Source organism: Sus scrofa, chromosome 14, assembly GCF_000003025.6.
Source record: "Sus scrofa isolate TJ Tabasco breed Duroc chromosome 14, Sscrofa11.1, whole genome shotgun sequence".
Lineage (NCBI taxonomy): Eukaryota > Metazoa > Chordata > Mammalia > Artiodactyla > Suidae > Sus > Sus scrofa.
In genome coordinates, this window is record NC_010456.5 from 81,827,083 (window position 1) to 81,854,620 (window position 27,538).

The 27,538-nt window shown below is 47.1% G+C and overlaps 1 protein-coding gene across 4 annotated transcripts in view; it reads left to right on the forward strand.

The window, feature by feature from the left end:
- The window catches only part of ANXA11 (annexin A11), a 44,361-nt gene continuing 24,945 nt past the window's right edge, over nt 8,123–27,538 (forward strand). Inside the window, exon 1 of one of the 4 annotated variants that reach the window (XM_001924178.6) lies at nt 8,123–8,391. The gene's annotated coding sequence lies outside the window, so the exon portion shown is untranslated. Of the gene's footprint in view, nt 8,392–8,678; nt 9,065–27,538 lie in introns of those variants that run through there. The other 3 variants (XM_005671147.3, XM_021073998.1, XM_013983377.2) reach the window with 3 other exon arrangements.

A 27,538-nucleotide genomic window follows, 5' to 3' on the forward strand; every position in this document is an offset into this window, starting at 1 on the left:
AAAGTAGTGCCTGACAGGGGTTCCCTGATGGCCTAGCAGTTAAAGATTTGGTGTTGTCACTGCTGTGGCTCAGGTTCAATGGGAACTTCCACATGCTGCAATGTGTCCAAGAAAAAAAAATAGAGTTTTATACTCTAATAACAATTTTAAAAAGAATAGTGTCTGACACATAAATGCTCAGTAAATATTAGCAATGATTATTATGTTTCCTCAGTTATAAGTCTCCCTTTCATAGTGGTGGTGCTTCTCCAATGATATTTTTTTGACAATGAACTTGTATTTTCCCGTGAGACTTCTTACAAGACATCTGCTTGCATAACTCACTCTGAGGTGGGGTGAAAATCATTCCACAAACGTGTGTTCCCCATTGCTTGTAGGGAGAGTGCAGAATGGACTGGATGCTCTTGTGGCTGGTCTTAGGGGCATAGCTGCTACCTCCTTCTTCCTGGCTTTGCCAGGCACCTGGGACCTGCGCTATCTCTCACTCCCTTAACACAGCTCACACGTGGAGACAGACCCTACTGTCTTGGCCACCTTATGAGCAAGAGGGTGATTTAGGGAGATATTCGGGAGTCACTTTGTCTAACTGATCCCATGGGGATGCTCGTCAAACTCTCCCATGCCCCTACCTCTGGGCATGGCATCCGTCGTACCCTTGTTGCTGCTCCCACTCTTGTATCATGTATTGTAGTGTCTACATTCAAGAATATATATAGTGTATGCTCATGAGCTGGGCTGAAATATTAAACCTCACTAAGTCTGCTTTCAGTTTCTTAGAAATTCCTCAGCACTTCTGATTCTCTGTTCATTCGTTATCTTTTTTAAGGACATTAATTTTTTCTTGTCTAGTCATTTCTGGAGTTTGGGGCACATGCTCAGTCCACTGTTACAAAAAAGGAAGTCAGAGTTTCCAGAAAAGATGGCAATTAAGCAGAATCTTGTAGAATGAGTAGGAGCAGACAAAGTGAAAAGTCAGAGGAGGGCACTGCAGGCGGGGAGACCACATGAGCCAAAGTGTGGGAACACAGCATGGGAGGATGGTGGATGTTGGATGACAAGCAGTTGATGTTTTGAGAAAGAGAAGAGCTGTATGAGCTGCAAAGGGAGAGGCAGGCATGGGTTTCTGGACCAGGTCAAGAGGCTTAACCTTGTCCCGGACAGCCCCCCTGGTGCTTCCAGGGGAATGCATGTCACGTGTGTATCTTGCACCATGCTGGCAGGTGGGCTTGAGTGGAATGAGCCTGGAGCCAGAAAGACCAGCTAGAAAGCTCTTGCAGTAGGACAGTGGTACTTATGGGATGGAGAATGAATGGAGAATAGGGATCAGATGCAAGAAATTTTTTTTTTTTTTTTGTCTTTTGTCTTTTTAGGGCCACACCCACGGCATAAGGAGGTTCCCAAGCTAGAGGTTGAATCTGAGCTATAGCTCTCGGCCTGAGCCAGAGCCACAGCAATGCCAGATCCAAGCAGCATCTGCGACCTACACCACAGTGACGGCAACGCCAGATCCTGAGCCCACTGAGTGAGGCCAAGGATCGAACCCACAACCCCATGGTTCCTAGTCGGATTCATTTCCGCTGCGCCATGACGGGAACTCCAGATGCAATAAGTATTTTTTTAAATGATTTTTTTTTTCCTTTACAGTTGGTTTACAGTGTTCTGTCAGTTTTCTACAGTACAGCAAAGTGACCCAGTCACACATTCTTTTCCTCACATTATCCTCCATCATAAGTGACTAGATATAATTCCCAGTGCTACACAGCAGGATCTCATTGCTTATCCATTCCAAAGGCAATAGTTTGCATCTATTAACCCCAATTCTCCATCCATTCTACTCCCTCCCTATCCCCCTTGGCAACCACAAGTCTGTTCTCCAAGTCCATGAGTTTCTTTCCTGTGGAAGGGTTTATTTGTGCCGTATATTAAATTCCAGATATAAGTGATATCATATGGTATTTGTCTTTCTCTTTCTTACTTCGCTTAGTATGAGAGTCTCTAGTTTCATCCATGTTGCTGCAAATGGCCTTATTTTGTTCTTTTTATGGCTGAGTAGTACTCCAATGTGTATATATACCATATCTTCTTAATCCATTCATCTGTCAATGGCTATTTAGATTGTTTTCATGTCTTCGCTATTGTGAATAGTGCTGCAATGAACATGCAGGTGCATGTGTCTTTTTCAAGGAAAGGTTCGTCTGGATGTATACCCAAGAGTGGGATTTCTGGGTCATATGGTAGTTCTATATTTAGATGCAAGAAATATTTAGGAAGAAAAATCATCAGAGAGGAAGGATTTTCTAATAGTATCAGTTTTCTTTAGGTAGAATAGAAAGAGACTTCAGGCTTCTTCCAGTATGGTCATCTGTTTTCATAAAATTTGCAAAAGTAAGCTATTTTTGCTGCACGCAGTTAATACTGCTAGTACTAGCATATAAATTTTAATAGCTATTGTCAAAATTGGAGATGCTTCTACCAAGTTTCATGTGTGAGATATGAGATTTCAGGGCATTTTAAGTTTTCTTGTGCAGTGTCTAATCTTAAATACTTCTTAAATCAATACAAATCTTTCCCAGTTTATCAAGGATGTTATTATTGTGGTGGTGAATTGAACTTTGTGTTACCCTTGTGGATATAAGTATTTCATATAAAGATATCACAAAATTTAATATTTTCTTAGTGTATGCATCTGGAATTTACAGAATTTATCAGGATGAGATATATCGGATAAGCTAGAATGCAATTTGATATAGTGAGAAGAACAAAACATTTAATTTCACACATAGGCACATGCAGTACTCTTAGAGTTTGTGCCTTATTTCACAACAGTTCTAATAAAATATATTACCTGATTGTTCAATAGAGATATATTCATATATGTGTGTATATATGTTCTAATAGTATAGGTTACCTTCTCAAGTATATTTCCTATAGAAGAAAAATTTTTTGGAGTTCCTGTCATGGCTCAGAGGAAACAAATCTGACTAGTATCCATGAGGACGCAGGTTTCATTCCTGGCCTTGCTCAGTGGAGTTAAAGATCTGGTGTTGCCGTGAGCTGTGGTGTAGATTGCAGACATGGCTTGGATCTGGCATTGCTATGGCCGTGGCGTAGGCAAGCAGCTACAGCTCCGATTTGACCCTAGCCTAGGAACCTCCATATGCTGTGGGTGCGGCCTTAAAAAGACCAAAAAAAAAAAAAAAAAAAGGGAAAGAGAGAGAAGAGAATTCTTTTGGCCACAGCCATGGCATGTGGAAGTTCCTGAACCAGGGATTGAACTGACACCATAGCAGTAACCAGAGTCACAGCAGTGACAATACCAAATCCTTAACCTGCTGAGCCACCAGGGAACTCCCAAGAACTTTCATTTTAAATAGGCATGGATGAGAATAGACTTACATGCTTAAAACTTTATACTTACATTGGTTGAAAGTGTTTTCCATAGACTAATTTCTAGCTCTGTAAATGTAAAATCTTTCTTTCTTTTCTTTTCTTTCTTTTTTTTTTTTTTAAGTGCCACAAGTGCAGTACATGCAAGTTCCTAGGTTAGAGGTCAGATCAGAGTGGCAACTGACGGTCTACGCCACAGCCACAGCAATGCCAGATCTGAGCCATGTCTGCAACCAATACTACAGCTCTTGGCAACACCGGATCCTTAACCCACTGAGTGAGACCAGGAATCAAACCCACATCCTCATGGATACTACTCGAGTTCATTTCCGCTGAGCCACAGTGGGCACGCCTGTAAATGTAAGACCTTGTTTTTCCTCTACTACCTGCATATTCCTAAGAACAGATGCTAGAAGACATGTTTATTATTGAGATACCATCAATAATACACTGATTTCAGTTCTAATGGCTGAATTTAGTGGTGTTCCTAAAAGCCATTTCTACACTGGGAAGACTAGCAGCAATGTACCTACACATAGAAGTGACTGAAGGGAGTTCCCATGTGGCTAAGAGAGTTAAGGATCTGGTGTCGTCACTGCAGTGACCCTGGTCACAGCTGTGACATGGGTTCGATTCCTGGCCCAGGAACTTCCATGCACCATAAGCACAGCCAAAAAAAAGAAAACAATGAAATGACCACAAACAACATACATGTCCTACTAAACCCAGCTTGCCTTTCCCTAGCCAGACCCCCAGATGCTCATGGGCACTGCAACATGACAAGCTTGACAAAACTGAGATGGAGGAGAAATCAGAGTAGAAAGAGCCTGCCTTCTTAACTGTTCGCACTTAAAATAGCTTACTTTTTACAAATTCTACAAAACATTGCTAAGCCTCTCCCATGAGGGGTCCATGGAAACAAGAGGCCCTGCAGGTTCATGGTGAATCCTCCCAATTACAGGACATGGAAAGTGAATCTGGAGGGAAAATCAAGCAGCTACCCCAGCTCTAGCCTGGGTGCCTTGCAGAAATTGATATCTCACTGGAGATACAGAACCCAGAGAAAAAGCTGGTTGAGGGAGTAAGATGGTTAGTTCATTTTTTGACATTACGAATTTGAGTGTTTTGAGGAATATTCTGGTTAAGGTATCCAGTAAGCAGTTATTTAGTCATACATTTGTAATTCTAGTATCATTCTCCTGTTTAAACAAAGAAAGTTCAAACAGGAAGGTAGGAAAAGAAAAAAAAGAGAAAGCATATGTCACATGACATTCAAAATACTAAGCCATCTGTATAGCCTGCTTTTTGGCCATTTAGAGACCTGGAAAAGGTCCTGGAGGGCTTCCCTGTAACAAGCATTGCCCCTTTTGTTACTAGATCAGGGGAAGGTTAGAGGTAGGGCACTGTAAGATCTCAAAGTAACAGCTATTTACCAAACCGGGTGGAAGAATTTCAGCTGGTTCTAGGTGAGTATCAGTCCTGAACAAAAAAGGGGCAGAGGAGTTCCTATTGCAGCTCACTAGGTTGAAAACCCAACATAGTGTCTATGAGGATGCAGGTTTGATCCCTGACTTTGCTCAGTGGGTTAAGGATCCTGATCCAGTGTTGCTGTGGCTGTGGCATAGGCCTGCAGCCGTAGCTCCAATTTGATCCCTAGCCTGGGAACTTCCACACGCCATGGATCTGGCCATAAAAAGAAAAAAAGGGGGGAGGGCAGAAATAAGTCTCAAAATATCTGTAGTCATTATCAGATTAAACTCACCAATTAAAAGCAGATACTCATTTTCACAGAACTCGAACAAAATATTTTAAAGTTTGTTTGGAAGCACAAAAGACCCAGAACAGCCAAAGACATCCTGAAAAAGAAAAACGGAGCTGGAAGAATCAGGCTCCCTGACCTCAGACTATACTACAAAGCAACAGTTATCAAAACCATATGGTACTGGCACAAAGACAGAAATATAGACCAGTGGAACAGGATAGAAAGCCCAGAATTGGAGTTCCCGTCATGGCGCAGTGGTTCACGAATCCGACTAGGGACCATGAGGTTGCGGGTTCGGTCCCTGCGCTTGCTCAGTGGGTTAACGATCCGGCGTTGCCGTGAGCTGTGATGTAGGTTGCAGACGCGGCTCGGATCCTGCGTTGCTGTGGCTCTGGCGTAGGCCGGCAGCTACAGCTCTGATTCAACCCCTAGCCTGGGAACCTCCATATGCCGAGGGAGCAGCCCAAGAAATAGCAAAAAGACAAAAAAAAAAAAAAAAAAAAAAGAAAGAAAGAAAAAAAGAAGATGTTCTAGATCCCAGCCTCTCACCTGCCTCTCATTTATGCTAGGGGATCCTTCTTGCAAGTCTCTGTTGTGTTGGGTATTTATGATTAATTTTTTCTCCATTAGAGAAGAGCTGTGTTTAGAGCAAGGGGGTATTCTCTTGTACTTTCTTTCTTGGCACCTAGCACAGGGCCAGTCCGGTTGGCTGGGTTACATTGACTGTATGCAACCATTGTCAGTTGAATGAAGCAATGTAAGAAACATTATCAGTAATTATGAAAGATTGTTAAGTAGATTATGTACTACTCAGAGCTTTACAGCACCTGACCTTTTTACAAGGCGCTTACTTTCCCTTCCTTTATAGGATGTTTACACTGACCCTGAGCAACAATGAAGAGGTTACTTTACAGATTTCTACTGGTCATTTTGAAAATTTTACAGGCGAGAAAACCAAGGCTTGAGAAATGCATCGCTTTCAAGTGTCAGAATGGGTACTAGAACCCAGATGTTTGAACACCAAATCTAGAGTTTTCCCCCACGTGATGCTCTCACCAAGTCATATAAAAGCCCAGTGGTAGTAGCTATTCACCATTCTAGCCTGGAGGAGTTCAGTTCTGAAGCAGGAAAAGTTTGTGCTACATTTAGAAGTAATTCCACCCTAAAGGATTTGTTTATTATTTGTTAACGTGGTATTTAAAGAATCATTTGCTCGGCCACGAGAAAAATGAGCCATTCAAAGAAGCGCGGCTGTGCGGCCGCCAGGAAACAAGGAACAGGAGGCGCGGGCAGAGGGTGTCGTTGGGTGGACGCCGGATGACCTTTCCAAACGAAGCCCCCAGCCCAGAGAAAGTGCCGGGAAACAGAAGCCCCCTCCGAACGCCGCTGGTCCGATGCAAGGGTCGTCACCGCTCCTGCGCCGCTGCGGGCTCCCATACCAGAAATATAACCCGGGGAGAGTCTCCTTGTGTCTCTGACCCTCCACTCTGTTTCCTCCGAGCCTTTGGCCAGAATTTCACCCTTATCCGACCAATCATCTCCAAAAAATGCAGTCCAGCCGCGAAAAAGGGCCACGCCTTGGGGGAGGTGGGGGTGTTGCCTGGATCCCCAGGGTAGCAGGGCTTGATTGAATCCTGCAAGAGTGCGCGCCTTGCGCCCAACACCCACCCCCAGCCTGGTACCCTGCCGCCCCGCCCAGCCCAGCCCCACTCCTAGCACTATTACAATGTAAATCGGACCAGCAGCTCTTTTTTTTTTTTTTTTTTTTTTTTTTTTTAACAGCCCCCCAAAAGCAACTACCTTCCTAAGGAGCTAAGTATTAAACAATGGCTACACGCGAGATCGCGCATGTTGTGTACTGATTAAATAAGAACCAGGTTGATCTAGCTGCGCTTCCATGAAAAGGACCTCCAAGATATTGAGTTAAAAAGCACGTCGCAGAAAAATACAGCAACACCGTTTTGTAAAAAGTATATCTATGTGATATAGGAAAGGCACGCCTAAGTTGGGCTGGGGGAGTGAAGAGTGAATCTCAGGTTTTTAAAAATATTTAAATGTTTATGTAATATATATTATAAACATTTGTTAAATAAAAATAAAAATATTCACAAATCGCATGCGTGCATGACCCTTTTTAAAAATAAATTTAGAATTGTTTTAAATCTACAGAAAAATTTCAAATAGAAGGTTCTCATAAACACCTTTTTTTTTCTATTAACATTTTCTGTTGGCTTGGTGTTTTGCTACAATGAGCGAGTCAATACTGATGCAGTATTATTAACTTCACTCAGATTTTCTTAGTATTTAAATCTAATGTCCTTTTTCCAGGATCCCATCCAGGATACCATATTACATTTAGTTTTCATAATCTCCTCAGGCTTACTCCTGCCTGTGACCATGTGTGTCTCAGACTTTTCCCTGGTTTTGATGACCTTGACAATTTTAAGTAGTACTGGTCCAGTATTTCGTAAAGTATCCCAGAACTGGGATTTGTCTCATGTTTTTCTCATGATTAACATGGGATTATGTATTCTTGGCAGGAAGACCACGATAGGTTCATACCATCACTATTGATTTATCATTCTTGATGCTGACCTTGATTGTCTGGCTTTAGTAGTTGGTCGCGGTTTCTCCTCTACAAAGCTACTCTCCCACTCCAATTTCCATACTGTTGTGTTCTTTACTTTAAAAGAGTCACTAAGGAAGGTACTCTGGGCTGGAGGGGGCTTGGGGAATCCGCTCCTCGAGAGTGAGACGCAGGGCAGGACGGACCTCAAGAGGCGTGGAGAGAAACAGCATCATGTCGACCTCTGGGCGACCGCTGAGTACTCCTCCCGCAGCGGCGGAAGGCCTGTAGCTTCCTTCCTCGCAGAGGCAGCTTACAGCCAGCTGACCCCGAACGTCTTCTCACCTGGGGGCGGGAGCTGGGGGCAGACCACGCCCCTCGGCACCGCCTCCTCCCGCCCCTCCCCTGGCGCACGCGGCTCCGCCCCGGGCGGATTAGGACCCCGAGCCCTAGGAGTTTTCCGCCTCGCAGGCTCCTCCTCCCGCCCCGCCCTGACGGCTGCGGAGCCCGCGGGTCCCGAGAGCCCCGAGAACCCCGAAAGCCCAAAGAGCGGTAGTGGGACAGAACTCGAGGCCAATCCGAGGTGCTACTCCGGGACGCCCGTGGAGAAAGTCGCTGCTGCCCGTGTTCCTGTTCGACCGTCGCGGCCTCCCCTACCCCGGTGGCCAGTGGCCAGGTGAGTGAGGGTTCTTTGACTGCCGAGGGCACGGGACGGGGCGTTGGCCAGGCGCTGCGGCCTCTACCGGAAGGCCCCCAACTGTCCCGCGCCCCTTCCCATCGCGGCCCCGTCGCTTCCTGGTTGCACAGCGTTTGGGGGGGGGGAGGGAAAGGGGCGGGTGTCGGGCTGGTCCCGACCGGCTGCGTCGACGGCGAGGGGGCGGGGGGTTGCCTTCCTTGTCGGGTGGGTGGGCCACGTGATTGTGCTGCTGTGCCGGTGTCAGGGGTTCAAGCCGAATTTGGGCCGGCTTGGGACCGGGTGAACCCGTGACAAGAAGGCGACTGGCTGGTGTGGGCATGGACGGTGGCCATGGCCCCTCTGACCCCGCTGAATTCTCTAGAGTGTGTGTACCCTTCCGGGAAAGGCTTGTCCTGAGGAGAGCTAGTGGAGGACGCTGTCTTAAGCACCTTTCCTCCGGAAGACGGAAATACCTGGGAGCTGCTAGTGTTGGAATTGATTTGTAAGGCGTTTTGAGAGAACGCCGGATCCATCTCAGGTGCTCTGCTGACCTGTGTGTTTACCTTCTCTATCTGTCTTTCCTCCATCTCCAACCTTGAGCTGAAGTTTCAGGGAGGGATTCTTGACTTTAACTCCCTTTGGGCTCAACCCAGCCTCCTGAAGTTTTAAAAAGGTAAATACGCGTCTGTTGGCATAAATGAGGGTTATGAAATTCATCAGCTTGAGACTTTGAAGAGGAGAAGCTAAGTCAGCCAGTTTGAGCCCAAGCTGAGAACAGTCTGCCTGGCACATTTCTGTCCCTGCCCCCTCTAGTCAGTGTGACCTTTCTTTAGAGGCTGGGTGTTTTAGGACAGACCCAGGGTGTCTGTGGTAGCCAGCCACTCTGCCTACCCTCCGTGCCTTCTTCACTTTGCTCTCTGCTGCTTTAACCTGGGCATGGAGTGGCGCTGGGTGGGGTGAGCCTCTGCCCTGCCCACACAGCAGGAACAAAGCTTTCAGGCAGTGCCAGGCTGAGTCCAGGAGCTGGACAGGTGGGCTGTATTATCTTGCTCACTCCTAACTGGCTCTCATTATGCTCCTTTGTTCCTTCCTTGTTTCAGTCAGCTGTTGGGGATTCCAGTAGGATTAACAGGGCCCCTTCCCTCAAGGCACTCTCCATGCTACAAGGTGTTCCTAACAAGATAGGCCAGGCCAGGTGAAGCGCCAGGGCAGTTTGTTGCCCTGGCGTGGGGTGCTTACTACCTCCTGCATCCCTCCTGAGTCTCACCTCTCGTTAGTCTCTGTGCCTTGGTTTCCTTAAAGTGGGGGTAATAATACCTACCTACAAGGCCATTGTGAGGATTAAAATGATTTAATATTTTTAACAACCATATAGCTCAGGCATTGATCTGAACAGGTGGTGACTGGTGCACCATACCTGTGTGTCCCAGGTGGATGTCACCCAGATTAGACATAAAGCTTGCAGTGGAGCCTGGCACATAAGTAATCATCTGTAAGAGTCAACAATAGTAATATAGTAATAATAGCTACCACTCCCTCTATGCAGCTGAAGGTCTAACAGTTGAATTGCTCCTTCTGACCTCTTCTGTCTTAGCTCATGCTGTTCTACCCTCCTTCCCCCATTTCTGCCCATTATTCACCACCCTCCTAGGGACCATCCAGGTGCCTGCTCCTAGCAGGAAGGGGCAGAACACACTGTGAGCCCACGCAGCTCTCCTCTTCTGCTCCTTTGGCCCTATTTCTCAATATTCACCCTGCAGTAGTAATTGTATAGTCTTATCTCTACCCCATCCTCTTGTCTCTGGTCTCACAGCATCCAGGAGAGACCTTGCCTAATTTAGGTCCTTAGGGGATGTTAGTTAAGTGAAAGAAGCAGGCCAGGGAAGTGAGTTGTTAAAGTATTATACCTTGGAAGCTGAAATTAGATAAGCCAAAAAAAAAAAAAAGTGGGGAGAGTGAGATACAAGCAAGTTCAGACTGAGAGGTGAGCATAGGAACTGGCCGAGCAACCAAGTAGGAGTCCCCTTGGATTCCTTTCTGTAGTCAGGACTAGGATGGTAGATAGGGCTCATCCTGGATTGCTGTACCTAGAAGGCCAAGATCGATTACTGATGCCTTGGCCGCGTGACTTGGGGAGGATGGGAGGTTTGGAATGACAGGAGTGAGAATTGAGTGTGGGTTTTTCTTGGGAATTCATTGCAGAATAGAGGGGGAAAAAAAAAAAAGCCAGTGTGGGCAGGAGGTGAATGTAGAAACAAAATCTGTGCTGAGCACTAGATGTTCAGAGGACCCTCTCCTTCCCCCTCCATCCTTTGTCTTCTCAGCTGCATCTTTTCCCTCTTGAACCTGAAGCAGTCCCTGGCACTTGGTCCCCTGGAGGGCACTGGGGGAGGAGTCTATACCTAGGTGTGTTTCACAGTCACAGCCAAGCAAACAGACTCAGGTTTCTCTGGATTTTTCTCTACAGTACCTTGTGAACCTATTGCCTGCAGAACATCAGGAATTTGAGGGATATATAGATAGTGAAGCTCTTGGGGAAATGAAGAAAATGAAGTTTTCCTGTTGGAAATTTGCTTTTTTTTTTCTTTTTAGGGCCACACCCACGGCACATGGCAGTTCCCAGGCCAAGGGTCAAATTGGAGCTCCAGCTGCCGGCCTACACCACAGCTACAGCAACATGGGATCGAGCCATGTCTTCGACCTACACCACAGCTCACAGCAATGCTGGATCCTTAATGCACTGAGCGGGGCCAAGGATTGAACCCACATCCTCATGGATAGCAGTTGGATTCATTACTGCTGAGCCACAGTGGGAACTCCTGGAAATTTGCATTTTTAAAAGAAGGTGAAATTTGGGGGTGCTTTCTAATAACCCCTGAAACCATACCACATTAAGCCTGCTGACCCTGACCCCTGTACCCCATGAAGCAAAGGTCTGATGTCACATGGTGGTTTGTATTTGGGAGGATCCTGACAGTACAGCCTGAGCAGTGACCCAAACCACAGTTGCTTTGCTCCTGGTCTGAGAAAGTAATGGGTGAGGCCAGCTGAGGAGTTGGGAGACAGTGCTCTCATCCATGCTGGGTACCCTGGGACAAGCCACATAGCCCACAGAGTCCCAGTGTTTTGGGTGGTCAAATGCCCACCTCAGATGGTTGTTTACAGAATCTGGTGAGAAGTTGTTTGCAGGGGGATTTAAGATCAGTTAAGGAGTGACAATGGCGATGTTGATGTCTTGGGTGTGTCCTTCTAGGAACCTTGAAGCTGGGGATGGAGTGTGCAGGTGGCTGACTCCTGGCTCTGTGATCTCCTAGTGTCTAGTTTTCCAGGGGCTAGTGTTCCTAGAAGTCCTGCTGCTTTCACAGAAAAGGTGGGGGGGATTGCTCCTGAAACTGAGAGGAAAGTCAGGTGCCCCCAGCTTCTTACTTCTATAGTATAGGAAGAGGCTAGCTTGGAGGACAGAGAGTGAGGGACAAGGAGAAACTCAGAGGCTGGTAACAGGGAGGCGGAGGGAGCATATGGCAGGTTAGGCCTGGGGAGTGGCATCTCTGGGGGGAAAGGGTGTGTATGTGGGCAGTCTGGTCTTAGCAGATGTGAAGTTGCTGTGTCTACCTAAAAGGTCATGGCTATTTTAGGAAGCAAGTGACAAGGGATGTTTCTATTGAACCCAGCATTAGCAAGTACCCACTGTTTGCCAAGTCTGTGCTGTGAGCGTAAAAGCAGAGGCTACCCCCACCCACCCTAGTTGGTCCCCTGGCTGTTCTGTAGGACAGGTTTACAGTAATTTATTGAACCCTTCCCTTATTAATGGGCATGGAGACTATCAGCTGTTTTTATAATTTGAAACAGTATTGGAGTTAACAACCTATAGAATCCTGACTGGAATGTCATCGACCGTATTTGTTTACAAGGAAAAGTTGACGTTTTTATTGTATGAAGTTTTCCACATCAGGGACATGCAGATTACAAGGCCTTGTAATATAGAATGTCTTTATTAGATGTGGAGAAAAGGACTCCAACTGGATATTCTGGATATGTATAATAAAGTATATATGTCATGTAATTTGGAAATTATTCCTAAATGGTTTTTTGGTATCCTCCCCCCCCCTTTTTTTTGTCTGTTACTTGGTTATTAATTTCAACCTGTATCATTATGCATTTCTTCTTACTTTTGGCTTATTTTGTTGCTCTACTTTTTTAACATCTAAATTGGTTCATTTATTTTTAGTCTTCCATTTAAACTTAAGTGTATAAAGTGCAATATTTTCCTTTGAGTACAACTTTAGCTAATGGGCCTTTGTATGAAATGCTCACCTTTCCACTGCTTTCTAGTTACTCTATAGATCAGTTTTGATCCAAGGATTTTTTAGAATTTGCCTTGAATTTGAGTAGTTTTGTAGGGGGTAGGATCATATTTTAATGTTGACTGCTCTTTTTTTGTTTGTTTTGGCTGCACCCACAGGATATGGAAGTTCTCATGCTAAGGATCAAACCTGAGCCACAGCTGCAACCTATGCCACAGTTGTGGCAATGCTGGATCGTTAACCCACTGCACCGGGCCAGGGATTGAACCCAAGTTGCCACAGAAACAGTGCCGAATCTTTATCCATTGAGCCACAGTGGGAACTCCATTTGGCTGCTAGTTTTACTGGATTGTGATTAGTGAATGTGATTTGCAAAATCTCTTATTGGTCTGTATTAGGATCATGTGGTCAGTTACACAATCAATATGAAAGATTTCAGGGACATGTATTCCCTATGGGACGTGGACTCCACATACATCTGTGATCTTGAGGTTGCTGTCTACATCCTTAAGCTTGTCCATCTGTCAGATTCAGAGAGCTGTATCCAAAACTCTCATTATAATCTTTTTAAGTCAGACTCGACTTATGTTTGTTCTGGATTTATGAATTTGGCATGCATGTTTGGTTTATAGAGGTTTATCAGGCTTATCTTCATGGATTATACCTTGTGTAATTTGTCTCTTATTTAATGCTTTTGGCCTTAAATTCTGTATTACCTGTGTTTTAGCAGTATATATTGCCAGGAATCCAGGAGAATCCCTTCTTCTTTAACTGTCCTAAAATTAATAACTAAGTACATTTTATAGAACAGTAAGTGAAAGGCTCAGAAATTTGGAGGCAGGCATCAGTCAGGGAGGGGAAAGCCATACCCTTGAGTTTCCACTCATACTCGGTCAGAGTGGTAGCAATCAGGTTGCCCCCGCTTGCTTCTGGTGAGCTCCCCTTCCTTGCCTGTCCCAGTGGTCCCCATGATAACTAGGCTTTTAGGAGGGATGGATAAAAGAAGATCTGTCTGCCTGCAAAGCCCATGGACGGGTTTGGGTATATCATTCTTCTGCCTTTTTTTTTTTTTTTTTTTTTTAATCACACCTTGTATTCAAAAGGCAGGGAGGAATATCATAGTCCTACCTTATATATATTCAGGATTTTGCACCAGGGTGGCCTAAATATGCAGGCCATATCCACCCCCACCCCCAGTGCCATCCCTTAGGTCCAAAGAGATGGATGGTTCTGACTCACAATTACATGTTTCCTTCCTCAATTGCAGCAGCAAGATGGACTTTCTCTGTTGCCCAAAGGATATGACAAAATAGTACACAAAAATGTCCCAGGGCCAAATGTCCGATATAAAGACTTGGGGCCCAAGTCTTATACTCTTTTCTGTGCTTGCGTTTTAAGTTATGTAAACTCTTTCAAGAGACTGAAATGGCCAAGGCTTTGTACCATGAAATCCTAGTAAGTTGTTTTCCAAGTCCTGTGTTTCCACAGAGAGGCAAATGGCTGAGAAATGGCTGGAAAAATCCCCTCAGCCTGCAGAGTCAGGATTATTGGCAAGTCCTCAACGTGGCTTTAATAGTAATATTTCCACTTCTAGTTTTTCTTTGTGTTTACCTAATGTGTCATTGCTTTGATTTTTCGCTTTTCTTTCTCAATTAAAAAAGTTTCACTCGTAAGCAGTGAAACCGCCCATGACTGGTAATGGGGAGGAAATGGCAGAAGGCAATGAAAATAACAGACTGAATTTGGTAGAGAATGCAGACTATTTGCATACCAGATATTCTTGGTTTCATTCCTTGTGTCTTGTTTTCTATTTATTATTTATTATACTTTGATGTTATTTCTTTCCTGATTTCTGGTTTCTTGGTTAATTGTCTCATCATTCCTCTTCCCCACTCACCTGCAGTAGAATTCAGATTGAGTTGTGATTTAAGAGTTTCTCAGAGTTCCCGTCATGGCTCAGCAGTAATGAATCCAAGTAGTATCCATGAGGGTGCAGGATTGAGCCCTGGCCTCTCACTCAGTGGATTAAGGATCCCCAGTTGCTGTGAGCTGTGGTGTAGGTCACAGACCCTGCTCAGATCTTGTGTTGCTATGGTTGTGGTGTGGGCTGGCAGCTCCGATGAAACCCCTAGCCTGGGAATTTCCATATGCTTTGGGTGTGGCCCTAACAAACAAATGAGAGAGAGAGAGAGAGAGACAGAGACAGAGAGACAGACAGAGACAGAGACAGACAGACAGACAGAGAGACAGACACACACACACAGAGACAGAGACAGAAAGAGACAGACAGACAGAGACACAGACACAGACAGAGACAGAAAGTCTATTTCTGTCTCTCTCTCTAGATATTGGAGTCCAGGATTAATAAGTGTCTATTCCATGAGGTTGTCCAGGCACCGGGCTCCGTATATAAAGTTGCTCCAGGCGTTCTCCAGAGCTCTGGTTTTCAAACTTGAGCAATGTTTAAGAATAACCTGGAAAGTTTGTTAAAACACAGACCTGGGTCGCACCCCTAAATGTTCCAATTTACGAATTCTGTGGCGAGGCCTGAGAAATTTCATTTCTGACAGGCGCCCAGGTTGTGCTGATGTGGCCAGTCTGGGGACCACACTTGGGCAATGCTGCTCTAGGTGCTTCCCTCACCTGTATGGCCAGGGACAGCTGCCTTCCTGACAGGGCCCTGCCTGGTTGCCAGGGAGGCTCGGAAACCTAGCCCATGTTTGGGGCTGCCATGTGCCAGGCTCCAGTTAGTGTTCTGTTATGGAAATGAGAGGGGGCAGATGGTTGAGGGGGGATGACCAGAAGTTTCTGGAACATCACCCACTGCTGTCCTCAGTCTGAAACTATGACTGTGCTTTGGCTAAGCCAGCCTTGCTTGGCTTAGGAAGTGGGAATGGTATCTCAGGACAGTGGCAAGCCAGCAGTCAGTGCAGCAGATGGCAGCCTCCTGTGGGCTGGTGGCCACACAGGAAAGTTGCTGCTCCTACTTTGCTGATGGTCTGAGGGTCCTCACTGCTTCTAAGCCGTGCCTAATAGTCAAGTCTGACAGCTCTGCCTTCTGCCACTTGGAGCCACCTCCCGATCTTAGAGGCTCAGTGGGATGGGGGTGGGATGGTGGTGTCCCTCCAAAACCAGCTTCAGCATGGAGAGTATCTTACTGTGCTTCCTCCTCCTCCTAACTGTTGCCTTCCTCATCTCTGGATGTTACAGGCGACTGTTTCCAAGAGCTTGGGGGCAGAGGCCCTTTAAACCCTGAACTGAGTTAGGCTGATCACAGCTCCTGATACCCTGGAGAGATTAAGACAAGTGGCTGCCAACCCCTGCTCTCTGCTGTTGTGAACTCATAGGGGGTGAACCTGGGGAGAAGCAATGTCACAGAAGCTTCCCTGTGTAGATGACACTTTCTCTGTGACTTGATTATATGGGGCTTTATTGGGAGGCAGCAGAGTCAGTTTCTCATTCTGTCTCTCCATGGTAGTCCTTACATTTCCAAGTCCATTCTCCAGCCTAGGAAGGTAGAATGGCACCCAGAAGTGTGAGTGGAGGGGAGCCAGCTGGTCCGTGATGCTTCAGCCTGGAGCTTGAGAAACACGATCGAGCCTTTGTTCTGCCCCAGCTGATCCTGAGATCCCAGGCATTCCTTGCTCTCTAGGCCTTGGCTCCCACCTTAGTAAAGGATCTCTTGAAGTCCCCTTCTAGCTCAATGTTGCAGGAGCACTGTGTACTCCAAATGCCAGCACCCTGGGAATTGGCTTTATTTCTGAGAGGTTCTTTCTGAGCTTGCTCAGTTCAGCCCCTTGGCCAGACCTGGACACTGGCGCATGGCTACACTCCCAGCCTCCTCTGCCTGGAGCTTCTCCAAGCGGGGCCGCCCCAGGTGCCAGCCCTTGGGGAACAGAGTCTGAGGCACTGCCTGGCTAATGATTGACATGGGCCCTAGCTATTCCTAATTCATGGGTGTGGGTGGGGAGTTGAATGTTTAACAGCACCTTCTGTGGGCTTTTTGTTCGCTGCCTGGGAAAATATGATCAGGATTGGTGGAGTGCTGTTTTGAGGCTCCCCGGCTTGCTTCTGGGGCTTGATGGCACCTGTGACCCACACCTCAGAGGTGAGGCAGTGCCCCAGCACAGTCAGGAATATTCAGGCGCCCTCGAACAGTGCTTGAGTCCTGCCTTGTCATGCTAGGGGAATGTCTCAGCTGTCCTCTCTGCCCTTGGAATTCCTGGAGCTTTAGTACCAGAAGCTGTGACCAAAGAGACTGTTGGGGACAGGTGCCACCAGGGTGTGAAAGAGATAAAATAGGGTCCACTAGTGTCCTGTCTGTGTTAGGGACCTTGCTGTGCTCTTTCCCGTATTGGCCAGCGGAGGAGAGGAAATGCCTATCCTACAGCCCAGGCACTGTTCTCTCTCTCTAGGAGGACTGGAAAAAAACAATTCTGGTCCTGGCAGTAGTCAGGTGTGTGCTCCTTGTCAAGAATCATATCTGAGGCTTAGTTCCTTTGAGGTGATAATACCTACCTTGCAGGATCATTGCAAAGCTTAATGAGATGATATATAATGAGGTAATTTATACCATAGGTACTAGAAAAGGGGCACAATTATTAGAATACTAGAGGACATTGAAACATTTTAAGCTAAGTGCTAGTAAGTTCCAGAAGAGCAGTCATCATTGTGGGTAGAGAGATCAGAGTAGACTTCCTGAAAGAAGCAGGGCTCCATCTGGTTAAAGGGGGAGGGCCAGGCTTAAGGCTTTAGGCTTAAGGAAGGCCTAAAGGAGACGGGAAAATAGACCAGGTAGTGACTGAGCAAAAGTCCTGGAAATGGAAAGTGCTTAGGTATTGGCTTGGCTAGGCTTCAGACATCCATTTCCTGGAAGTTCCTGTTGTGGCTCAGCGGTAATGAGCCTGACTAGTATTCATGAGGATGCAGGTTTGATCCTTGGCCTCACTCAGTGGGTTAAAGGATCTGGCATTGCTGTAGCTATGGTGTAGATCACAGATGTGGCTCAGATCTTGTGTTGCTGTGTCTGTGGGGTAGGCCTGTGGCTACAGCTCCAATTCGACCCCTAGGTGCAGCCCTAAAAAGACAGACAAAAATAATAATAATAATAATAAAAAGGCATTCATTTCCTGCATTCTTTCCATCACATGGAGATGTCCAGGGACCTTCGTTTTCTTCCTACTGCATAGCCCAGGACCAGTTGGCAGGCCTTCACCTCCACCTGCACAGGGATCAGCCCCACCTGAGATCTGAAAGAGCATCTTCTCCAATGTGCTCTGTAGGCTCTTGTGGGGATTTCTTTTCAGCTTCCAGTTGAACAAGCCTGTATGGGGACTTTGTCACCATTAGAAGAGCAGCCGTCAAGAAGTGCTGTTTGAAGGAGAGTTTCCTGGAGCTTCTAGGCAGGGCAGGGGTGCTCAGGCATTTGGAACTGGAGTAGATACCCTCTCCAGTCTTCCGGGCTCGAAGAGCCTGCGCTTTCCAAAGGCATTTGAACAGGCCCCAGGACCCGGCAATGAGAAAGTATCAGGGCCTCACTGATAGAGGCTCTGGGTCCCCCTGCTGCCCTTCGATCTTTAGTCTTGTCCTTCACCCCCCTCTCCCTGGTTTGTTGAGAGAGAATCATGACTGACTTGCATATGAAGGTGAGATGGCTCATTGCATCTAACCTGTCAGGGCCCTGGGTGAATACCTATTCCTTTCATTACAAATACAGGCACCTTCTGGGACAGCGGGCAGCCGAAGCAGGCACGCCTCGATGAAGGGGTGCCTGCTACAGCCCCAGCTGTGTGCCCACATGGGAGTGTGGGACCCTTGCTGCTTGTTCTGTTTTTCCATTTCAAACAAAATTTAAGTCAGAGAGGAGTGCCCCATTGTGGCTCAGCAGGTTAAGAACCCAACTAGTAGCCATGAGGATTGCAGGTCTGATCCTTGGCCTCCATCAGTGGATCAAGGATCCAGCGTTGACATGAGCTGCAGTGTAGGTCATAGATGTGGCTTGGATCCCGAGTTGCTCTGGCTATGGTGTAGGCCAGCAGCTGTAGCTCCGATTCCCTAGCTTGGGAACTTCCGTATGTCACAGGTGTGGCCCTAAAAAGAAAAAAAAGAGAAAAAAAAGAAAAAACTAAGAGAGTCTCTCTTGCAACCCTACCTCTCCTCTCCCCACAGCCTCCAGGGAGCTGGGCAGCACACGTTAGCAACCATGGGTCCCTCCCAGGCTCACTCATTTAACAGGTGAGGGAGAAGATGCCCGGGGCAGCCTTAGGTTTTCCAAGGCCCATCAGAGAGAAGCCAGTTTCCTAGATGTGCTTCCTGGCCCCTCTCCTCTCTGCTCCTTGGAGAGCCTTTCCTAATTCTCAACCTTAATCTCCATTCTGCCTGAGAGTGGCTCTTAAACACATTGTGGGTATTTTCCTGTGACTGCTCTTCTGTGTTTATCTCCCAGGCTAGAGGGAAAGCCTGGTGCAGGCCAGGACTTTGTTTTTTCCTCCCATGCCCAGGGTAGTCTCGCCCAGCCCTGGGTGCTTCTCTGAGCCCTGAGGTGAAATTACAATGAAGCTAATAAAACTTAAGCTTCAGGTTCAAGTCTGCCCTACTCCCCATCACTTGCATGTGGCCCTTCTAAAGCTGTGGGATGGGCCCTTGCAGTGAATTCATGGAGTCATACAGTTTTGTAGAATTTGCAAAAAAGTCTTCTGTATTTGGTTTCTTAAAGGGGGCCCCTAAGGTTACATAGGCTTAAGGCTCCACAAAGCCTGGACCTCCCCCTAGAGATGCTGGTGAAAAGCCAGCGATTGGTTAGGGTCCTGCATTTTGGGGAGTGGGTTCTTCACTTGGGGGCAGAAAGTGGTGGGGGTCCTGAGCCAACCCTGGAAGGATCTTGCTCTGTCACCTTGGCTTGTCACTTCCCCCCTTCTGAATGTCAGTTTCTCCGTTTATGAAATGGGAGCCGAGGGGTGGGTGGGAATGAACTGAGTCATCTCTTGGGCTGACCTCTGGTGTCCCAGTGGCTTGGTCCTGCTGGCTGGGCATGATTGCCCCGCCTCCCCACACTTAACACTGCCTTCCTTTCCATCCCTGGAACATTTGCATTGCTGGCTGGGTGTGTATGGCCTGACCACACAAAACCCACGCACAAGCCCTAGATCTCACCGTGGTGACTCATGGTGACTGATAATACAAGTGACCAAAGTTTTGTTGAGCTCTTACTCTCAGACACGTAGGAGACACGAGCACCTGGTCCCTCCTTTCTGGGTGGAATGGTTTTTCTATGGTCTTGGGGGTTTATTGCTTCCCTTGCTAAGTGAGATAGACTTGTGCACTGATCAAAAGATACAAACAGAGCAGAGCCCTTTACATTTTATTTATTTATTTGCTTTTTTAGGGCCATACCGACGGCATATGGAGGTTCCCAGGCTAGGGGTCTAATCAGAGCTACAGCTACTGGACTACATTATAGCCACGGCAATGCAGGATCCAAGCCGTGTCTTCGACCTACAGCACGGCTCATGGCAACGCTGAATCCTTAACCTACTGAGCGAGGCCAGGGATCGAACACAAAACCTCATGGTTCCTAGTCAGATTCGTTTCCACTGTGCCACGACAGGAACTCCCAGAGGGCTTTTCAAAGAGAACACTATGAATAAGGATCTGGACGGAGGGAGAGAAGCAGTGATCACTGACTGTATCCAAATTATCCATACCTAGTGGTACCAAACAGCACAGCTTTTTTGTGTGGTAAAATATACACAACCTAAACTTTACCATTTTAGTCATTCTTAGGGGTGCAGTTCACTGGCATGAAGTACATTCAACATTATTGTGCAATCACCACCGCCATTCATCTCTACAACTTTTCATTCATCTTCCCAAACTGAAACGCTGTCTCCATTAAACACGAACCTCCCATTGCACTCTACAACCACTGCCCTTCTATTTTGTTTCTGAATCTGACTACTCTAGGTGCCTCATAGAAGTGGAATCAGAGTATTTATCTTTTTGTGACTGGCTTAGTCAGCATAGTGTCCTCAAGATTCATCAATGTTGTGGCCTATGTCAGAATTCCCTTCCTGGAGTTCCCGTCGTGGCGCAGTGGTTCACGAATCCGACTAGGAACCATGAGGTTGCGGGTTCGGTCCCTGCCCTTGCTCAGTGGGTTAACGATCCGGCGTTGCCGTGAGCTGTGGTGTAGGTTGCAGACGCGGCTCGGATCCCGCGTTGCTGTGGCTCTGGCGTAGGCTGGTGGCTGCAGTTCCGATTGGACCCCTAGCCTGGGAACCTCCATATGCCGCGGGAGCGGCCCAAGAAATAGCAAAAAGACAAAAAAAAGACAAAAAAAAAAAGAATTCTCTTCCTTTTTGAGGGCAAATTCTCTCTCTTTCTTTCTTTTTCTTTTTTTTTTTTTTTTGTCTTCTTAGGGCCGCACCCACAGCATATGAAGATTCTCAGGCCAGGGGTCGAATCGGCGCCATAGCTGCCGGCCTCAGCAACTTGGGATCTGAGCCACGTCTGTGACCTACACTATGGCTCAGGACAATGTCAGATCCTTAACCCACTGAGCAAGGCCAGGAATCTAACCTGCATCCTCATGGATGCTAGTCAGATTGGTTTCCGCTGAGCCATGACGGGAACCATATTTTGTTATGTATATACTGCATTTTGTTTATTCATTCATCTGATGATGGACATTTGGGTTGTTTCTACATTTTGGCTGTTGGAAGTAATAATTGCTCTGACCGCTATTGTACAAATAAGTTTGAGTCCTTTCAGTTCTTTTGGGTACATGTGCAGAAATGAAATTACTCAGTCGTGTGTTTAATTTCTTGAGGAACTGCCCTACTGCTTGCCACCACAGCGGCGCCACATTAGCACAGGACTTTCTGTGGTATAGTTTTTTCTCACAGGTCTCCTGGTGTTTGTTGGCAGGGTTATATCTTTTCTGGAAACTCTAGAGGAGAATCTGTTTCCTTGTCTTTTCCAGCTTCTAGAGGCCATCTGCATTCCTTGGCTCCTGGCTCCAAGCCTGCACGGCTGGAATCCCTCTCATGTTTCTTTTTCATCCTTATCTCTCTGTATTTTTTTCCCCCATCTTTAACACAGCCAGGAAGGGACTCGGCCTCACCAGGATAGTCTAGGATATACTCCCTCCCTTTCAGGCTTGGTAACCTTGATCACATCTGCAAAGCACCTTTGTCATGTAGAGCAACGTAGTCACAGATTCTGGGGGATCAGGATGTGGACTCTCTATTGGGGATATTTTTGATAGATCTAAGCAAGGAACCTGATAGTCCCTTGATCTCGGGCTTTGAAAAACTTCCCCTCTCTCCCTTCCCCTCCCCAACATTGTCCTGAAGCACCTGTGACCAAAATGACTGTGGGGGCTGGACCCCTGGTAGACACTGAACAAGTTCGGGGGTATGTCCAGGATCTTCGATGGACCTTTTTCCTCTCTCCAGACCTCAGTCTGTCCTCTTTAGCCACTTGGGAGAATATAGCACTGGCTAAATTGGTCACAGAGTGGAAAAAACTGTCCGTAGTTTACAAAGGTCTTCCTTGTTCTTACTTCATTCAGTCCTCACAATAACTCCCAAAGTCGTGTCTTTGCAGACAGCTTGGAGGTTCAGAGAGGTTACGTTGTCCTGTGAATGTCACATAATAAGTGGCGGAGTTAGGACCCAGACCCTAGATCCCAGGCTAATGCTTCTTAGGGAACAAGTTAAAATTAACTGAGCATGTACTATATGCTAACAGGCTGCATGGTGGAGAGCTTTATAGGTGTGTATCAGTGCATCAGACCCTCACCGCCACATAGTAAGATGAATGTATTTCCCCCAATTTTATTGGTAAAGAGAAAGACTCAGAGAGGTCAAGCAACATGCCCAAGGTCATACAGCCGGCAAGAGGTGGAGCTAGAATCTGAATCATTGTCATTGGACTTCAGTATATTGCCGTGGTTGCCCAGCAGCAGTGTTGGAAGATGTTATCAGGGCCATGTGGGCCCTGGGCAAAATTCATACGACAGAGCTGAGAAGTCTCTTATGACTGTCCTGTGATGTTTGTGGCTCTTGATGAAGGGGTGTGGGTTGTGCAGAGATGGGGGAACTGGTTTAGAGTGTGGGAGAGAGAGTAATTGTGGATGGTAGAAGGACCTGCAGAGAACCTGAGATCAGATGTTATGAGACCCAGTGATGCTCAGGCTGCGTGACCTGCCCAGCTTCCCCTTCTCACCCAGATGAGGGAGGGGTTCAGAGAAGGAGCTCCCCAAGTTCCCGTCCGGCTAAGCTGCTGCTGTCTTTGAATAGACAATACCTGCCACAGTGCTTGGAGTGAGGTGCACCCACGTGATCCTGGAGAAACAGTGTTTGGGTTGGACTTTGCAGGAAATGGAGGGACTTGAGAGCCAAGTGGGGATAGCACAGAGGCCTCTGACTCTCTGGGACTTGTGCTTGATTAGTATCTGCTTGTCCTGAGAAGTGCCTCCTGATCAGGTGGTGTCATTGGAAGCAGTTTCCCCATGCGGAAGTGGTGAAACTGATAGACACAGGCCTGCCTCCCCAGCCTGAGCTGCACTTAGAAACAAACCACAGTTTCCCTTTTGGGGGAGGGAGTGCTTCCTTAGATCCTGGCTGCACCTTGGACATAGGTGGGGGATTTTTCTGCCACAAGAACCTTGGCAACTACAGGGACCTTGGCCTGAGCCCCTGTTCAGTGTTGGGCCTGGTTGTCACCCTATCTGGGTTCTTGACACCCTATCTGGGTTCTCCTGCTTCCTCTGTGGCCGCTTCCCACCTCTCAGAAATCCCGAGGTGGGATTGGCATTTGACTAAGTGTTGGCTCTTCCAGAAGCCCATTTGGCGTGGGCAGGTGTCCCAGGAAACTCCGCTCGAACAGGAGTGACCCACGTTTGCCAGGCTGTGCCATGCAGGGCTGGTAGACCTGTGAGAATCTCGGAGTCGGCTTGCTGAAACCTTTCTGGGACAGTGCTCCCTCCTGCCTCGCTCCCTCCTCCCCTTCTCAGTTCCCAGGAGCTGGTCTGGAAAGGCAGCTGAGAGCAGAGAAAAGGGTCTTCTTCAGGGCCAGGCCCAGAGTGGACACACTGACAGCAGCCTCCTGGGTCCCCGGAGGCCTGGGGCTTTGTGCAGGCTGAGACCCTGCTCCCTCTGGTCCCTCCTCCTGGGCAGGTTTCTTCTCCAAAGGCCTTTTCAAAGGTGTTGTCTCTCCCCCCTCCCCCATGCCCTTCTCCCCCTTTCCTGGAGCTTGGACCAGGCCTCTGGGCATCTAGGCATGCAGAGGGGATGGAAAGAAAACATCGCCAATTCCTGTTGGTGGTTTCTCCTTGGGGAGAATGGAAAATCCAACACAGCCATTCCCAGGACTGGCATCTATGGGCTGGGCTTGGTGTGGAAGAAGGAACCTGCTGTCTTCTGCCCTTCACCCTGCCCTGACTCCCAGCTCTCGTGTTCCTCTGCCACTCCCCACCCCACCCCCTCCCCTCCTTGCCCCCACATTGCTCACCCTGAGTGTTACCAAATGGCCCAGAGTCCTTTGGCACCCTCTAATCTTGTTCGCCATTTTATACTCAGGGAAACTGATACAGTGAGAGGTTAAATGATGTAATGAGAACATACTTTTACTATCTGATGTGGAAAACTAAGGCCCGGAAACATTAAGTAACCTGCCTGAGACCACACACTTAGTAGAGAATAGGACTGGGATTTGAACCTGGGTTGTCCAGCTTAGAGTTCATGCTCTTCCCACTACTCTAGACTGCCCTTAGTGAAATACCTGGGGTCATGGTGAAACCTGGTGTCCTGTTTCTTTATTCTATTCCATCAACCAATGCTTCAATTTTCAGTCTTTGAAATACTAGTTTCTGGGGCCGGTGGGCTCTATGAAAAAGTACAGTGTAGAGGTGAAAGTCCTGAGCTTTGGAGCTTGACTGCCTGGGTTGCATCCTGGTTCAGTCATTTACCAGCTGTAACCTTGGGCAAGCTGTATAATCTCTCCATACCTGTTTCCTTATCTTTAATATGCAGATCATAATCTCTAACATGTGGATCATAGTATTTGTCTTGTAGAGTTGCTGTAAAGTTAAATTCCATGTACAGTACTTAATACAGTGCCTAGTACATAATAAGTATTTGATAAATGTTTATTATTATTATTATCGTCTAGTAAATTTGGGAAATTGAAGGATAAAGTTAAGCAGGACCTTTGTTGTAGGACTTCTCAGAGCCTTTGTTACACTATTAAGACATGGTACTTTCCTGGAAGGGGTTGTAGTAGGCAGCATTTTCCAAAGTGCTTTTCTAACAACTAATCCCTCTTTCTTAAACCAGGTACCTGGTAAATTCTCAACTCATTAAGATATACGTTGTGTCTGAGAACACAGCGCAGGAAGCACTGAGCTGAGCATCATGCTGTCTGTTTTCTGCTTGGCAAGGCTGAGCTAGCGATGGGGGTCCAGGTTAGACTTGAGCAAGATTTTGGAGAACTGTCTGTGGCAAAGCTTGGGCAGTTCCAGGCTTCCCTTCTCCCCTCCCTGTGAGTATGGGGAGAGGGAAGTGTGAACCCAGGCACCTGAGGGTTTCTGGAACCTCCCAGAATGAGGAATGGCCTTGGCTAGCCTCAGTTCAAAGCAGTTCCTGCACTGTCTTCCTTCTGCCCTTGGAGGAGGAGGTCTTTAAGCAGATCACCAGTGGCAGCACCAGCTGGGACCGCCAGACAAGCCAGGCCAGCCCATGCCGCCAAGATCACAGGTTTTGCAGCATGGCACTGTTAGGGGAAGGCAGGCTGACCCTGCTCTCAGCAGCCAAGTCTACCATCGCCCCTCTCCCCATGTGTTTGTGACCTGAGTAAACTCTGTCCCTGGGGTACTTTAGCTACAAAACCAAGGAGGGTGAAAGCTAGATAATCTTCAGGTTCCCTTGCAGTGCAGACATTTGGAGAGTGTGTAAACCTAGGATTGGGGTGAAAACCTAAAGATATGTCCCTTTCAGGAGCCCTAAAATCCAGGAAGGAAGAGCCCCAAGAAGTGAAGCCCCTGTCCCACCAGAAGTCTGGGGAGGTGAGAGTCAGGCTCCAGGTCATGGTTGAGATCCTTCTCCATATGAGGTTCTGGGAACTCAACTACCTTAAATAGATGTTTCTGGCTTGCTTGGGGCCCCATTCCTCCCCTGCTCAGGGTCATGGCCTCCCAGCAGTGACCTGGGAGGAATGGGCAGTGTGTAGAGGTCAGGAGCTGTTCAGACCGGCTTAGGGCTGTCTAACTCTTCATCTCCCCAACAGCCAGGTCCTGGAGGGAGGCCAGGCCGGGTTGTGGTTGATCAGTTACGCCTGAGTCTGCCCAAACCTAGCTTTGGACTAGAGTAAGGAGAATTTGCAGATAAGCAAATACATTTTTCTTGTTTTGTAAAAATTGTACATATGAACATACATAAATATTTATACACGCATATATGCATGTACATTGTGTGTGGGGTGTTGTGCTTGAATTATACTTTGGAAACTGCCCAGTGGTGACCTTTGGATAGAAGGTTAGAGGGGAGAGTGAATTTTACTTTTCACTTTGTGTCTTTCTGTTCCATGTGAATTTCCCTACAAAGTGCTTGTGTTCCTTTTGTTTTTTATTTTTATTTTTGGTCTTTTTGTCATTGCTTGGGCCACTCCCTCGGCATATGGAGGTTCCCAGGCTAGGGGTCTAATCGGAGCTGTAGCCACCAGCCTACGCCAGAGCCACAGCAACACGGGATCCGAGCTGCATCTGCAACCTACGCCACAGCTCACGGCTACGCCGGATCCTTAACCCACTGAGCAAGGGCAGGGACCAAACCCTCAACCTCATGGTTCCTAGTCAAATTCGTTAACCACTGAGCCACGACGGGAACTCCCTTATTTTTTATTTTTAAATGTAACTTCTTTTCTAGAGCAGTTTTAAATTCATAGCAAAATTGAATGAAAAGTGAAGATTCCCCCACCTACCCCCCAGCCCCTCACGTACACCCTCTTCTCTACTCTCAATATTCTGCATCAGAATTACAGTTGATGGACCTATGTTGACACATCATTATTGCCCAAAGTCCGCAGTTTACATTAGGGTTTACCCTTAGTGTTGTACATTCTCTGGGTTTTAACAATGTCCCCACCACTTCAGTGTCACACAAGAATAGCTTCATTGCCATAAAATTCTTTGTGCTCTGACTGTTCATTCCTTCCTCTTCCCAGCTCCTGGTAATCACTGATTTTTTTTTTTTTTTTTTTTTTTTTTTTTGCCTTTTTGCCATTTCTTGGGCCGCTCCCACAGCATATGGAGGTTCCCAGGCTAGGGGTCAAATCGGAGCTGTGGCCGCCAGCCTACACCAGAGCCACAGCAACTCGGGATCCGAGCCACATCTGCAACCTGCACCACAGCTCACGGCAATGCTGGATCCTTAACCCACTGAGCAAGGCCAGGGATCGAATCTGCATCCTCATGGTTCCTAGTTGGATTCTTAACCACTGAGCCACGACGGGAACTCCTGATTTTTTTAACTTCTCCGTAGTTTTACCTTTTCCAGAATGTCATATAGTTGGAATCATGTAGTGCATAGCCTTTTCAGACTGGCTTCTTTCAGTAATCATATGCCTTTAAGTTTCCACTATGTCTTTTGATAACTTTATAGCTTGTTTCTTTAACTGCTGAATTATATTCCATAGTCTGGAGGTACCAGAGTTTGTTTATCTGTTCACCTACTGTAGGACATCTTGATTGCTTCCAAGTCTGTGCATTTATGAAGAAAGCTTTTATACACATCCATGTACAGGTTTTTGTGTGCACATGTTTTCAGCCCCTGTGGGTAAATACC